The following is a 16760-nucleotide window of genomic DNA, read 5'->3' as shown; positions in this document are numbered from 1 at the left end:
TGATCTAATGTGTCGCCTGGGTTGAGAACTTTTTCCTTCACTTAGGTCAGATGCATTCAAGATGACGTAAATGTTTTAATAGATGGGAAATATTCAGTGTATTGTTTTATAGTGGACAATTGACATTTCTTATTATTAATACCATCCTATTTATGAATGCAAAGAAACTCTGTCTGTCGAAGCAGTAATGAGTAACACTGAAACCACGATATTTAAGGAAATATTTGTTCCTAAAGACATCCATGTCAAGTAATGCATTATACAACTTGCGTTTGATTCTTACACACTCCGTATTATTTGAAGTGAACACCACAGTAAGATCAGGAATGCTGATGAAGTGTAAAACAGTAGCTACAAAATTTACAAGATATCACAGCAATGTATCTTCAATGTACCATAAACCCTCTCAAGTCATGTCTATGTACTAAGAGAAGAAAAAATCTAAGATATCATTTCCTTGGCATACTCTTTTCATGGCTTAGAGTGAACTCCGCTAATTGCAGGACTGACCCCTAAGCATACTGCAGGGATGGCATAATTGCTCCTGGCCTAGCTAGTGTGGCGGCATAACGTGATACCACAGCAGACCTCAGCAGGGACAAGAGCAGCGTTTCATGGAGCCAGCTTGCAGAATAAAGGACTCCATTCATTTCTGGTTCCTACCTCTCACTAACTTCATAATCTTGGACAAGTTACTGAACTTATCGAGTCTCTTGTTCCCCGATACGCAAAATTGGGGTGATAATTCCAAGGTCAGCTATTGTGGATGTTACAGTTAACACAGGTAAATGTGTACTCATGGAGATTTCTTCTGCTTTTAGCTCACTCCACTGTTTTCCAGCATATTCGAGGCAGAATAGCACCATTAACTCCTTCCAGCCTCCTAGGTCCAGCCTCTATAAACTGGCCTGCAGTGTTCAGCCCCTTTGGGGTTCCTTGGATTTGGTCAATAAATGGGTTTTTAAAAATTCATAAGACTTTCTTTCTGTCTAATGTTCTCTCATGGCAGAGTAACAAAATCCTAAAATACATTCACTTTGATCTCCCTCCCGCCATCAAAAACACCCCCTACCAAGGGCCAGGGGCTGGCTGGGAGCCTGGGGTGTGTCTCTTCAGATAGAAAGAACCACGGGGCCTTTACTTTAAGCCCAGGCTGCTGAAAAGGGAGATTAGCGGAGCCTCACAATCACCCATCGCAGGGGTGACCCTGTGGGCACGGGGCAGGGGCTTCGCCCATGTCAATGGAGCAGAAGCTGTAGCAGGGAAGAAGTGGGAACGAGATACGCAGTTGGAAATTTGGGAGTTCTTGGCCTGTTCCCTAAAGCCCATAAATTCCAGTTCAATCTCCTAGTCTCAGCCCCCCCCAGTGACTTCAGGGGAACCCTGACTGTGCTATCAGAGTCAACCCAACACCATGCCTTTGAGTGTGACCCTCCCTGAGTCAGACGACAGTGGCCATATCCCAAAGGCCTTGCTTGGATTTCAGCCTGTTTCTACCACCCACACTTGTGATCCCAAACATGCTTTCGCTTTTACAAAAAAAGAAGCACGATATGGACAAAAACTTCTATTAGTAATGTATTCTAATTTTTTTGCTGGACATTATTGATTGGACATAATGTATTTTAATGCCCTGCTGATGTGTCACTATAAACGGGTAGCTTTGTTCATTTTTCATGTTGCTGATATAAATAGGGCGGATATACCTAGTGCAAATAGGGGCTTGGCTTTGGTGAAATCTTTCAGCCCTGAGATAAGCATCATCCTTTCTTTCTCCAAGTCAAAGAAGGAAAATTGGGGCTGACACTGAAGGGTCCAGGATGTGGCAGGTCGTCCACCAAGCAGGGAGCAATCGCATCGCCGAGAAGACGCTCTCCTGAGCTGCTCCCCATTTGTTAGTTGGGTCACCTGGGGCCACTCAACCTCTCTGAGTTTGTCTTCTCATCAGTAAATGGGATCTAATCCTACCCACTGCGCAGAGTTCTGTGCGGATGAAATGAAACCATGTAAATGGAGAAGATGGCACAGTGATGGGGACTATTATTAAAGTGTAATGCGGCGCCTCGTTGAAACTTGAGAGTAAACTTGAGGAAGGATCAGCAACTTACTGTGGAAGGTTCATTGACTTCTTTAAAAGAAAAGAAAATATGTAAGCCACATAGGAGCTGAAGAATGAAATCTGTCTCCTTCCGGGGAAATTATCCTTCAGACCCTGCGGTTGGTCGGCTGGATGTGTCACAGTCCGGGGCATCACAGGCTGCAATGACAGGTCCAAGGCTGCGAAGTCTGAGGAGGCCTCGTGTCCGGCCTGACCTCAGGTGAGCTCCAGCCGAGAGGGCAGGTGCAGGGAGGCGTGATCCAGCCCTCCCCGTGTTTCATTTCGTTTGCCCACCCCCCGATTTCTGCTAGATCTGGCGTTAGGCTCCTGGATGTGGGGCCGTGTGCTAACTTGCAGTGAACAGACTGAAAGAAGGGAACTTTGCAGCTAAGCCAAGTCAAACATCACTGTGAAAACCTAGCCTGAGCTGCCGCAGGGTGTTTCCGAAAGCAAAGCAAACATTATAAATGAACAACGTGCTCTAATTCTCTGCCTCCGGGGAACCGGCATGGGAAGACAGGTAGACTGTGTTTGCGGCTGGGGCGGGCTTCGGGGCTCAGCGCTGCCCACGCGGTTGCTCTGAACACCCCCAGATTTTCCCCACCCGCCCCTGGTTCTGTGAGAATGTCGCTCTGCATTGGGAGACACCTACAGCCCTCGAAGTGATAGATCACCTGCGACATGATACTCACTGTTGGCTTCGCCCAGCTGGCTCCGTGAGCTGTAGTCAGTCGCTGGTTTTGTCTTCGGCTCTGTAGCCCAAGAATCAATATTTGTTGTCTACGTGTCAGTGAATCTCAACTTCACCCCGCGAAAGAATCACCTGGATTGGGATGGGGCTGACGTAACAGCCCGAGTCCCAGCCTCGGCTCCTGAAATTCTGAGCCGGTGTCTGGGTGGAGGCCCTGGGACACGCATTTCAGCAGGCGCCTCCGCAGACGCGGAGGCAGGCAGGCCTCGGGCACACCTGTAGACTCGAAACACAGGTAGGCCACTCTATTCCGACCCCGATCATTTTTTATTACTAAGCTAAACTCACTCAATCCCTCTTAAGAGATCCTCTGTAGGAACCCAGCCCATAAAACCAAATGGCTGTATCTGTGCAAGTGTCCGGTGGAAACTGTGCTGGGCCTCTGCCTGGCGCCATGTGGGCGGAAGCACAGGCATGTCATGGTCCTGCCTGCAGTAAGCCTAAAATCTCGTTGAGGAAATGGCTTGTTAGTGACACCAGTGAACCAGAGGGGTGACGAGTCATTCGGGGATGGAGTCTCCTGCCATCTCATCGCAGTCGGGCCCTGGAAACAAAGGACATGGGAGCAGCCTAGGGTGCTCGGGAAAGACCTCAGGGAAGCGTGTTCAGTGGAACAGCATGAGCCGGGCCCGGCGGGAAGGGAGGAGGAGATGGAGGGACCAGCACACCGGCCAGAAGGGCAGGGCAGGGCGGCAGCCGGAGACGGGGCGGGGAAGGCTGTGGAGAATTCAGGTGCAGTGGCTCAGACTTGATCAGGTAAAGGGCGAATGGGTTTCTTAATAGGAACATAATATTAAGAGAAGGGCTTCTTCGGGAAGAGAGAGGAAGCCACTGGAGCAGGCACGGAGATAGCTGGGCCACAAGGCTGGAGAATGATTTCAGTGTCAGTGGAGACTAAGTTGAATAGTGTCCCCCCAAATTCATGTCCTTCCCAGAACCTCAGAACATGACTTATATAGAAATAGGGTCATGGCAGCTGTAATCAGTGGAGTTAAAAGGAGGCCATCCTGGATGCGGTGGCCCCTAAGCCAATGCGACCGCTCACTTGTTACAGCCGCCACAGGAAACCAACACAGGGGCTTGAGGAGGGAAAGGCTGAGGACAGCTCTCCAGGCAGGCAGGGATGGCAGGGCAGTGGCAAAGAGTCCGTCAGGCCCAGAGATCCCAGCAGGTGTCCAGACTTCCCTCTGACAGCGTCTACGGGGTGACAGAGGTGGGGGCACGCTGGGAGGAGGAAGCCGGTGGGCACAGCTGCCTGGTCTCTCCCTGCACATCCTCCTACTCCCTCTTCCACATGTTTCCTAAACAGATTTCACAGGAGCCACATGCTTAGTAAGGCTTCTGAGACTCCTCCAGAAACAAAACGAGTTTTCTGGTTATTACGTGTGCACCGATCGTTAAAAGCTGGCCTTGTTTCCCACTTAGGTATTGGGTCATTTCAAAGAGAAAAATACAATGCCCCCATTTTCTTCACGAGATTATACCCTTGAACTTCCACCAATTCAAAATTGCAGAAAGCTGACGCATGGTCCTACCCGTGTGAAAACTCTAAAGGCCAGTTTCCCACGCATGGTGGGGTTCATGGCCCCCCAAACTGATGCGTGCTATGTGGCTTACTTCCCGAGGCTTGCCATCATTGGTATCGTCTCTCCCCGCCTTCCCCATGAAATTTCCTAAGATGCAGCCACAGAAAGGTTCCCCTCCTTTCTCACGTGCACTGAGACTGGCTAAATTAGAAAAAAAAAAAAAGAAAGAAAAAAGGTGCATCATCTGGCTGTATGCATTGCAAAAAGACACCCTCGCCTGGGTGGCTGAATTATGAACAGTGATTCTGAGTGAATCACCCGGAAGAAAAGGGCAGGACTCCTCAACCCCTCGGGCAGGGACCAGCCAGCCCTGGTTGGATTTCAGCTCCCACGAGGGCCCCTCAGAGGCCACTTTCGTGCAGGGCTGACGCTGCACAGGTGAACGAAGCACACTGGCCCCGGTGCAGAACTGAGACGCCTTTTCTCGTGCCTTTATTGGAGCTGGAGGACCCGGCTAGGAGGTGCTCCCACCTTTCCGCAGGCGGCTGTATGCCACCGCCAGTTCCTGTGTGCGTGTCTTTCCCGGGGTGGAGGGGAAGAGCTCTGCCATCTGTCTTGTCCTTTGCACATGCCCGGCGCCTGCAACAGCGCTCAGTTATAGAGGCAAAGGCTCACAACCCGTCTGCTGAACTTCGGTGCACGTCTCCAATCTGGGACTGGAAATCTCTTGTTTTGCTCAATCAACCCACCACCGGGTATTTTTCCCATCAGTTGTCCTACTGGTCTTTAATAGCTAAAGCCAGACAAGAAATGTAAAATACAATTCCGTGTAGATCTCCCAGGACCAGAGAAAAAGCATTATTATTACTGTTATTTTACTTTCCTTCTTCTCTCTCCACTCACAATTCTCCTGGCTCACAAAAGCAGCTATCTTCTTCCTGTGAATATTGTCACTCTGTGCTGTCACCACCAGTGGCTGAGACCGAAGAGTTACTGCCACTGAAACCACCGTTTCCATCATTTGCCTCCATACTACCCTGAAAGCAGCAAGGAAATGAAACCACAGTCCTCTCGAGACAGCCCCACTCACCTCCCCCTGGAACGACACTAAAGCCACTGGCAGCGGACGGAGCACGGCTCGTAACTCACCCCTGCACCCCTGTGCAGGTGTCTTAGGGCGACTGGGACCCGGGTGGGGGCAGTGAGGGTGACAGATGTGACCTCAGAGGGGAACAACGTCTCACTCAAACGGTGATAAAATAAGGAGCGATTTCTGGACTTCGTTCCAGCTTTCCTGGGCTTAGGTCAGGCCTTTAAGATGATTTGTGCAAAACCTTTGAAGTTCAATATTTTCACAGCTCACGTGGGGCCTGCTTGAGTTTGCTGAAAGATAAGAGTTATTGGAGATACGAAAGATCAATTTGAAAGGAGGGGGAAAGAAAAGAAAACAGATCCTGAGCTGCTTCCTGTCGGAAAGCAAAGAAAACCTGTGTTCCCTGCCGTCTCTTTTCCTTCCTTTCTTCCTTCCTTAGCTTTCTTCCCCTTTGGCTGGGGGAGCCCTGAAGGATTTGGGAGCACTTGTTCTTGGGGGTCCATGCCAGATGATTTAAACTAGGAAGGGGACACCGGGGATGCTCCATGGACATGCCTTGGGAAGAGCTTGTGCCCTAACCCCCTGACTGGTTCTAAATTTGAAGGAATTTGCCCCAGGAGAAAGGCTTCGAAGTCATCTCAGATACAGCCTAGTCCCTCAGAAACTCCAATTTTTATAACATGGTGTATCAGCTTCCCAGGGCTGCTGTGACAATGTTCCACAAATTGGGTGGCTTAAAACAGCTGAAATTTACTCTCTCGCATTTCTGGAAGCTAAAAGTCTGGAATGAAGTGGTCAGGAGGGCCACGCTCTCTCTGAAGGCTCAAGGGAAGAATCCTTCCTGGCTTCCTCCAGCTTCCGGTGGTTGCCAGCCATGCGCATCATCCCTTGTCTTACGGCAGCGTAACCGCGATCTCTGCCTTGTCTTCCTGTGCCACCTGCCCTCTGTGTCTCCTCGGCGACTCCTTCTTGTAAGGACACCAGTCATGTTGGATGAGGGGCCCACCCTACCCCAGTGCGACCTCATCTTAACTAATTACATCTGCAACGCTACTTCCAAGTACGGTCACATGCTGAGATTCCAGATAGACAAGAACTTTGGGAGGACACTATTCAACCCAGTGCACGTGGGCTATGCAATCACCTTTGCCTCTTAACCTGTGGGTCAGGGGTCTAGCTCCAAGCTGTGAAGACTGAAGCTGCTTCTTCAACTCCTCCATGCAAATGCAAAACCTCAGCATTTGCATGTATCAATCGTGCACAGTAGCACCTGCCTCTTTGATTAAGTCAGATAATGTTTGCATTTGGGGTATGATTTTCTTCGGTTACAAACTCCGATAGGCAAAAAATTGTAAATTCCCTTTTCCATACATAACTAAACATGATTTCTCTCTCGAGCCTTCATGCCACCCGGCAATGGAATTCTTAAACCAGACAATTCCACAAAACTCAGTTGATTCAGGATCAGATTGACCCAATCAGACTTTCTGGTTTGTGCGTGGGGATTAGTTCTCAGCCCTGGGAACCCGTGGAACAGCAGGCATCCGAGGGAAGTGGAGGCCGGACCCGGGCCTCCTGTGTGGTCCTTGTTGGGACGCAGCTGTCTGCAGGGATTTCTGCCTCCTGTGTCTTGGAGCATGACCGTTGTATTAGTTTGCCAGGAATGCTGTGGCAAAGTGCCGCAGACAAGGTGGATTAAACAACAGAAAATTGTTTCCTCACAGCTCTGGCGGCTGGAAGTCCAAGATCGAGGTGTCGGCAGGGTTGGTTTCTTCTGTGGTCTCTTTGGCTAGCAGATGCTGCCTTCTCCCTGTGTCCTCACGTGGTCGCCCCTCTGTGTGTGTCTGTGTCCTACTCTCCTCTTCTTATAAGGACACTGGTCAGACTGGACACAGCCCACTCTAGTGACCTCATTTTAACTTAATTACCTCTTTCAGGCCCTACCCCCAAATGCAGGCACATTCTAAGTCACTGGGGGTTGTTGGGGGGCAGTTCGGCCCCAAACAATCATCCTACCGCACCGAGGCAGCGGGAGCTCAGGTTCACTTGAAGCGTTCAGGTGTGCAGGGCCACGCTGCTTCTTCAGTTCTCTTCTTCATGAGAACTTCTCCTGTGGATAATGGAGGGAACTTTAATTTGCCATCAATATTCTCTTGGCCCCTCTGGTTGAAACAATGTCCTTCGACTGAAACGGGTTCCATCAGGTAAATATTTATTCATAGATTCAACTCTCATCAGTGCTGTTTCTCTCTTCCCTGCCGCCATATCCTACATGGTGACCAGTGCATGGGAAAGCCCACGGGGAAGGGGACAGTCTCCTGGTCTGTGCCAGGCAGCTGTGCTGGCCCTTGTGCGGGTGCTGGCAGGTGTCCACCCAGCATGGGTGTCCCTGCTGAAGACCAGGGATGGGGGTTTGAGCTTGGGGGCTCTCATGTGTGACCAGGCCCACTGTGGTGAGCCCCCCAAGGTCTGGTGGGATTCCCACTCCATCCATGGCTAAGGACGGCTCTTTGCAGCCAATGGCTCCCAGCCAGACTCTTGGCTATGTGCTGTTCCCTCTTTGGGAACATATGAGAATCCCCGGGTCCCCCCAAACCACAGAGGGAATGAAGGCGGTCAGGACTCCTGAATTGAGCTCATCCATCCCACCTTCCTTCAACCATGTGGTGCCCCCCAATACCTGCCCACACCCCCATGTTGAGATGGGGCCTCCTCCAAGGATTCCAAACATGGAGCAGAAGAAAAGCCCTCTTTCTCTGGGCTCCTGCTCTAAGGTGTTAGACACTGGGGGACATTGGGGAACATTGGGGCAAACGTGTGGATACCAGGTCGCCTTTCCTGTTCTCTCTCCCCCTCCTCACGCACCAGGACTGAAGAATGGAGCTTCCCCTCTTCCTTAGGCAGACGCTTGTATGCAATGTCCTGAGTTTTCTGGATTATATTAACCTCAAAGATCAAACTCCAGGCATAGATCTTTATTATGGCCAGAGGAACCAAAAGGATTTTGAAAATCATAGCTTGCCAATGCCCAGCTTACAAGAACACTGTCTTGCTGAGAACGTAAAAATCTACATTGGATATCGGAAGCTGGAAACCTAGTCTTTTCTGCCATTTTTCTCCCTGCTGCGCCTCCCAGGGCAGCCAGAAGAGCAGCCCTCTCTACTCATAGCCCCTCGGCTCAGGGGACCGTCCCCCAACTGCGGAGCTGATCCCAAGGCTAGGACAGGATGATGGCCCCGCTTAGAGCTCACTTAGAGCTCGCTTGGAGGTTCCTCTTCATCTCTTCTCGGGTGGCAGGAAAACAAACCAGCAAAAAAAAAATGGGCTCAGTAAGTATTCTTGCAAGATCGGTCCATCCTTAGCTCCCAACTTAGAGGTCAAGAACTTGACAGAGCTCTTCTTGGGTCTGATCTGACCCATCTCTCCCCATGGAGACAGCGTGCCTCAGAGCCCCGAGCCGGAACGGGGACTGTGGGAATCTCCTCATATGCAGAACTTTATTCCCTCATGGTCTGGCGGCCAGAAGTCCAAAATCAAGGTGTCGGCAGGGCTGAGTTCCCCCCACGGTTTCTAGAGAAGGATCTGTCCTCGCCTCTTCCAGCCTCTGCCGGCTCCCGGCACTGTGTGGCCTCCCCGGCTGGCAGCTGCAGCACCCCAATCCCTGCCCCTGTCTTCACGTCACTGTCCTCTCTCTCTCAGGTCTCTTCTCTTCCTCTTATAAGGACGCCAGCCATTGCGTTTCAGGCCAGTGTGACCTCATCTTAACTTCATTACATCCACAAACACCCTGTTTCTAAATAAGGTCATGTTCTGAGGTTCTGGGTGGACATGAGTTTTGGGGGGACACTATTCAACCCACTTCAAGGACTCATCAGTCCTGCTCCATGTACTGTTCTTACTCCCGCGGAGAGACCCAGCACAGAGCGGGTGCTGGAGAAGAGGGTGGTGCTGTATTTTCATGACAGCCTCACGCACGACCTTCAGATGTCACCAGCCTCCTGCAGACACTGGCCCACGGCGCCTGCTCCAGGCACCCCCACCCTACCCCTTCCTGAAGCAGCCCCACCCCTCCCACAGATCGTTTATGATCACTTGCTTATTTGTTTATACTCCTTCTTGTTCCAAAAAGGATTTCAGGCAGATGGTTTTTATTACCAGGCTAAATGAACACAGCGAGACCCTGTAGCAAACACAGTCTTCTCCGCATGCATAAATTTCCAAGAAGCCAACATGAAAAGACCCAAAAGCACTTGGAAATTAAAATGATCATGTTAAGTCTGACATTGGGCTCCTTTTCTTAATTTTGTTGTCTACTGAAATGCATTCTGTCCCTTACTGTTCTGCCTTTGAAAGCTTCGCGCAGTGCTCCTTGTTTTCTGGTAACCTCTGTGGAAGAGGCCCTTCGCTGAGAAGGGAGATCCTGATGGTTAAGAGCTGAAGAGAGATTGTGAAGTGCCTTGTTTCAGGGCACGAACCTTAGAAAAGAGACTCTGTGAGTGAAGTTCATCGGGGTATCTGGGGATCCTCGTTCATGCACCGGAACGGTGCCCTGCAGCCGCACGTGACCCTAACTAGTCCACTGGAGTCAGGGTTTAGGGAAGCCACCGGTTTGCAACGTTTTGGACTGAAGATGATGGGTATTGCTGCCTCCAAATTTAACTGGATGTAAAGGAAGGCTCTTCCCTGCCTCGAGGGTACCCCTCTTTTCAACTGTTTACAGAGAATTTAGAAAGATTTGGCTTCGCTGCTGCCAAAAGTCATTTCAAGAAAAACAATGTGTGTCCGGCTGTGTGTGTGCGTGTGCACGTGTGTCTGTGTGTGCCCACGTGTGTTCATGCATGCGCACGTGTGTCAACATATCCAAATGTGCTCATGTGTGCATGTGTTTGGGGGAAGCAAGCAGAGGGAGGGGAAGGCGCAAACAAACGTGGTTCCACGTGTGTCAGATTGAATGGTCAGAGCATCCCTCTCCCTTTGGAAAAGGACCCGTTGGTGTCAGAGTGTCCCTGGAGCCTCTGACTTCCTCATCCCTGTACTACCTGATCCGTGACAACCGCCATAGTTTGAGAGTCTCCAGCGAGGCCTCAGCAAAATCATCCCACCCCTCAGCCGTAGTAGACACAAGCTGGCCTGGGAGTGGGAATAAAGACCCTCAGAAAATGGTCTGCACACAGCTCTGCCTCGAGCCTGCTTCCTTGAAACAACTCCTCCTCTGACGGGAGGGTTGGTGACTGCGGCTGGCCACGGATGGAGGAAAGAACTTAGGGCTTGGATCCGAGGCCCAGGGGGAGGCCCAGATCTTTCTGCGACCAGCTGGGCGGACTGGACGAGGTGCCAGGCCATGATAACAGCCCCTTGCAGAGTCCTCAGCAAGATTAAATACCAGTCCGTGTAACTTGCTTAGGAAATTATAAGGAACACCAGAGGCTCCAGTTAAGGGGGCAGCAATTAGGTGGCGCCTAGGACAGGCGTGGCCTCTGTCCAGCACGACAGGTGGATGACTCCGCAGTCGCCCCGGCCACCTGACGCCAACACTGCCCACCAGGCCCTCGCTGCAGCCGGCTGCCCTCCGCCCTTCCCTGTGAGGACCCTGCGGGAGAGTCAGTGTGTCGTGGCCTTAAGTCCTGACAGTTGCCCAGCCTCCCGGGGGCGGGGAGGGGAGGATCTGGATTTGTCACTTGGCTCTCAGCATTAGCTGGAATAGAGATGGGAGGAAAGAGTTGTTTTGATTAATATCTGAGAACATTTATTCCAACAAAACTCCTGACTGTACACTAGTGGACAGCTGCAAGTCTGCATTTGGTGGGGCAGTCCGATTCGGAATGGCTGATATCAGACCAGTATATTCTCTGTATATATTAATATTTTTTACACATATCATAAAATTTACCATTTTAACAGTTTTAAGTGTACAGTTCTGTGGCTGTGCTTAATAAGCACATTCGTATTGTGCAACCGTCACCACCATTCATCTCCAGAACTTTTCCATCTTCCCAAACTGAAACTCTGCCCCTGTTAAACAATAACTCCCTGTCCCCCTATCCCAGCCCCTGGCAACCTCCTGTCCCCGTGGATTTGCCTACTCTGGGGACCTCACAGAAGTGGAGTCATAAAGCATTTGTCTTTTTGTGACTGGCTTATTTCACTTAGCACACTGTCCTCGAGGTGCATCCGTGTCGTAGCATGTGTCGGAATCTCCTTCCTTTTTAAGGCTGAATATTCCATTGTACACATGCACCATGTTTTGTTTGGCCCTTCATCCATGGCTGGACATTTGAGTGGTTTCCATCTTTTGGCTATTTGAACAATGCTGCTGTGAACATGAGTATGCAAATATCTAAGTCCTTACTTTCAATTCTTTTGATCTCTTTATATTTTAAGACCCAATTTTTTGAATGTCACTTCTCATCAAGTGGTCCCTGGGAACCTCAGCTGGGAAGTTACTGGTGTCTGTCTCATCCAGAAGGTGAGATCTTCCAGTGTCCAGAGTACTGATGAGCAATTAGCAAATACAGGACCATGTTGAAATGTCTGTTGCTGAGACTTTTGTCAGCTAAATTATGGGCAGCTGGTGAATAAAAGTGAGGTTGCCTTTCACAAATGTGCTGTGTGAATTTCAGAAACTTCCCATTTCAGACCAACTGCCCAGCGTAGCCAACACATTTATGCTCTGACAGCACCAAAGAAGCTGCAACCTGAGCCAAGATATATCTAGCCTTTGAGAATGGAAGCATAAATAAGAACCTATTTGCTTCATTTCCCCACTAGTCTTCCCTGTTAAATACGTTTGCCCATCAATTAACTTTCTATTCTCTATTTGGAAATTTCCTTACTGAACAAATTCTGACTCTCAAGTAGCCTATGAGGCACTATTAACCAAGTTATTTATGAAGGATTATTTCAAGAAATGGGCAAATATCCTAATTCATATTTGATGGTAAATAGGTTCTCCACAGTAGGCTGTGTGGTTTCTGGAAAGTGACTTGGTTTACCTTTATTGTCACTTCGTTGTCACGTATCTCAGGATGAGAGAGTGTCCAGAGGCAATGAAAGGAGCAGCTTCAGAAAACAAAACAAGGGCAGCCACCTTGCTTTTGCTTTGTGTTTGGAAATGAACTTGACTGCTGCAATCACCAGTATAGCATCTTTGCTCTACTGGCTAACCTGTATTCTGGTGTCACTGGTGACAGATGAAATCTTTCTGCTCCTAATGAAAATCACAGTCTCACTACGTGTCATAGAAACAGTAGTAACCGGTGAGCCACAGATACGACTGTTAGGGGTTGAATTCTGCCCCCAAAAGATATGTTGAAGCCCTAACCCCTGGCACCCGTGAATGTGACCTTATTTGGAAATAGGGTCTTTGCTGGTGTAATCCAGCCAAGATGAGGTCATTGGGGTGGGCCCTAATCTAACGTGAGGAGTGTCCTTCGAGAGGAGAAGCCACGTGAAGAGAGAAACACACGGGAGCACTGGGGGGTGAACGAGGCAGAGACTGGAGCGATGCAGCTGCAAACCAAGGAACGCCAAGGATGGCGGCCACACGGAAGCTTGGAAGAGGCGAGGAGGAGTCTCCGAGGGAGCACGGCCCAAGGACACTGTGACTTTGGACTCTGTGATAGAATAAATGTCTGTTGTCCCAGGCCTCCCAGTTTGGGCAGCACGCATGCACTGGCCAAGTGTCAGGGCTGTTTACTTGGTGAAAAAGTCTGAATTTGCAATTCATTCTTTAGGTCAGAAAGGACAAGCTTAAACCCAAGAATATGAGGCTTTCGAATCCAGAATCTAACGGACATTCACGCCTAAGCAGAATCTGAGTCTCACCCTCTTCTTACCACCCTCGTTTTTGAGGCAGTGCCATGGAATTTTCCTTACGAAACCATCTTCTTGTCACGACAGCCCGGGAACCACAGCTCTAAATCAAGACCGTGTCTGAGAGTGGATGGTCTAGGCCCCCGGCCGCCTCCACTCTGGTGGGGCAATAAGTCCCGAGTCCTCCTCAGTGAAGAAACGAGACTACCCATTCCTGTAACGGATACATACCTGGCCCTGTCCCCTTGGGCCCAAGACAGGGCGAGGGTGGCTCTGAGGTTGGTTTCCTTCATTTACTGTGATTGGCCTGGTCCTGGTTCCCCATCCTGGCTCCTGGTCCTGCTCAAGTCACCAACAGGCAGAGAAGGACACTCCTCCACCACACGACCCCGCCCCAGACAATGCCATCCTCAGTGCCAGGAACCCAAAAGGTCCCAAGCCCCCAAACCAGCACCTTAGCAACCTGGCACCCACGACACCCCTCTCCTCAACGGAGTGATGAGAGCTTCCTTTCAGAGATGCCTACAGTGGACAAGGTACCAAGCCAGACACTTTGCATCCGTCAGCTCATACGACGACACCCTTCCCAATCCCTGAGCTCGCTCTTCTTTCAGCCAAAGAGGGAGGACCCCTTTCCAAGGCTGACCTGTGCTCCCCAGTCACCGTGGACAGGGAAGAAACCCTGTTCCCTTCACTGTGTGGCTCCAATGAGGCCTCGGAGGAAGTGGCTTTGCTCTCTGGACCTCACGTGACCTCTAGACTTCGCTGGACACAAACAGACCCTGTGACTCCAGAGGAAGGGTTGAGAGCTTTCCAAGGCCCAGCCTGGCAGCCCCCTGCTCAGACAGACTCATGGTTTGAAAGTGAGTGATTTCCCTGTGCTCATGGGCAGCCCTTCGGTTTTGACACTCGCCTGAGGACTGTGAGATGCAAAAGCCGGCACTAGACCGGCCCCCTCCTCAGGGCCTCTGGACCCAGCTGAGAGGGACGCAGACCCCGAGTCAGAAACACTACCACCTGGCCGTGGGGTGGATGAGGCAAGTAGCTGATGCCGAGATGGGAGGCTGTAGCAAGGGGTGGGGAGAACTTGTGGCTGCCAGCTCATTTTGGAGATGTGATACAGTGCGGTGATATGAGCCCAGACAGCAAGGCCAACCGGCCTGGATTCAAACCCTGCCTCTCCCATTTACAGCTATATGACCTTGGGCAAGTTATTGAACTTCCTGTAGTCTCTGTTTTCCCATCCATAAAATGAGGTTAATAGGAGTACCTAAAGCAAAGGTTGTTTTAAGGATTAAATCGGTAAATATATGGAATGTGCTTAAAACGATGACCAGCACACAATGAGTCCCACGTCAGTGTCAGTACCATTGCTACTATTGTTACTATTAATACAAGGAATCTGCTTAAGCCAGACCTCTGCAAAGGTAACACGAAACCTCGAACAAAGGTTTCCCTGGAAGCCTAGTGACTTTGACAGGATGTGCTGTTGACGAGTTGAGCAAGGTCAAGTTCTGTCATGACCTTCACCCCAGCAAGTTAGCTGAGAGTCCACTAACCGCAGACTCAAGTTGACAGTGTGTGTATCGCTCAAATCACGGGGGACCCAAAACAGTAACTCCGAACCACAGGCCTCTCCGCGTACACAATCTTCCTTTCATTAATTTGTTCATTCAACAAACTTCTCCCAACTTCCCAATGTGCGTCAGACCCCAGCCTGGCTCTATGAGGAATCGAAAAGTGAATTAATCTTCAAATAACAGTTGCAATCAGAATAAAGTTGATCTACCCATCCATTCATCTGTCTGTCCATCTATCTAATTGGAAACAAAAACAAAACAAAACAAAACCTGGGAGGGACAAAATGCTACGCTACTATGAGTCATTTACACCTCCTTAGCATTTTAGAATTTAAAATAAGATCCAAGGGCAGACATGGAAGGCAGGTGGGAGGAGCCAGGAGGAGGGTCCTGGTTGGGAGAGTGCTGTGCACTCTCGGAGAGGTTTGCGAGAGAAGGGCTGGAGCCCCCAAGACTAGCCTTCCTGGCCCCCTAATTTCCCCCGGCCCGGGCTGGCTGTGTGCGCCTGTGCCCGCCCCCCTCTGAGAGGCAGGGAGGTATCTGTCTCCCTCGCCACGTACCCCGGTGCTCACACACACTGCAGCTCAATAACTATTTGATGAACGAAAAACAAATCGATACCTTTATATTTAGATTTCAATCACATAATGTCCCTGTGACTTTGCCCTCTGGCCCAGGGAAAGCTGTTTCATCCAGGTGGAGCCAGGGTCACAGGCCTGGGACTTTCATACTTCAGCCCAGAACAGGAACGAATTGTTCCAAAGAAAATCAAGACTAATAAAGGTTGAATGAAATGCCCACAAAACATAACATTATGTCCATTCATTGTTAAATATAGTGTTCCTTAACATATCATAATGTTTTAAAACAATTTGGAGTTTACGTTTTCCCTCTCTGCAGGATTTCCCAAGAACCCACGAGTGCCGGGAAATCGAAGCCAGTCGTGAGCTACATGGAGCACTTGGGCCAAATCATCCCAAAGGCAAAATTATTTTTTAAAAATTCAGAAGAAAACTCTGGCATAGGATTATAGATAATGTGGGTGCATCTCACTGCCTGTGCTCGTATCCCTAGCACACCCCAGTATTCCCGCAGCACTGCTGCTCAGCAAGGGCGGTTCTCCTGTCTCCAGGTCGGTTCATTACAACCTCATTTCGGCTGCGCACATTCTCCAGTGGGGTAAGGGTGCTGTCAGGTAAAATTCTGTCGCGGTTTTGTTTAAGTGTCCTGGTGTAGACAGTGAAATGGTACGTTTAGAGGTGGGAAACCTCTAAATATAAGAGGATCTGGGCCTATGAATGACCCTGAACCAAAGATGTTTTCGTCTGACTGTGACTTCCAGAGAAGAGACAACGAAAGCTGGCAGACGTGGGCTGTGGACGAACCCTCGATCGACACTATTTAACAGACACCCTGAACTCCTGCTCCGCGCGCCTGGCACTGCCACCAGATGCTCCCCCTCTCCTCCATCACCATCCCATCACCAGGGACGTGGGGACCAGGCTTCCGGTCCACGCCCAGGGAACCCGCCCGCACCACAGTTCCCTCGCTGAGACGTTTTTGCCCCGCAGACGGACGCATGCCGTGGATGACACGCCACTGCCCAGGCCCTGAGCAGCTGCAATGGGATCAGTGAGGAGGGGCTAGAAATGCGTGTTCTCAGCACACTTCTGAATTCCAGAACCACCCGCAGCACACCTGAAGGGGCTAGAGGCGACGCTAGCATGGCCCGGTTCCCTGCACCCTCGGGTGCTGTCCTAACTGCCAGCAGACCTCTCCCCAGCCCTCGATGCAAACGTCTTGGATCTCTTGAGAAAGCCCCCTTCCTCCATCAGTGCCGGATTCCCACTTTGCTGTGTCTCTTATCTCCAGCTTGTAGCAAACTGTCCCTGTTCCACAT

This window comes from Propithecus coquereli, unplaced genomic scaffold (assembly GCF_000956105.1).
Source record: "Propithecus coquereli isolate 6110/MARCELLA unplaced genomic scaffold, Pcoq_1.0 Scaffold148, whole genome shotgun sequence".
Lineage (NCBI taxonomy): Eukaryota > Metazoa > Chordata > Mammalia > Primates > Indriidae > Propithecus > Propithecus coquereli.
This window is presented reverse-complemented; position numbering follows the sequence as displayed.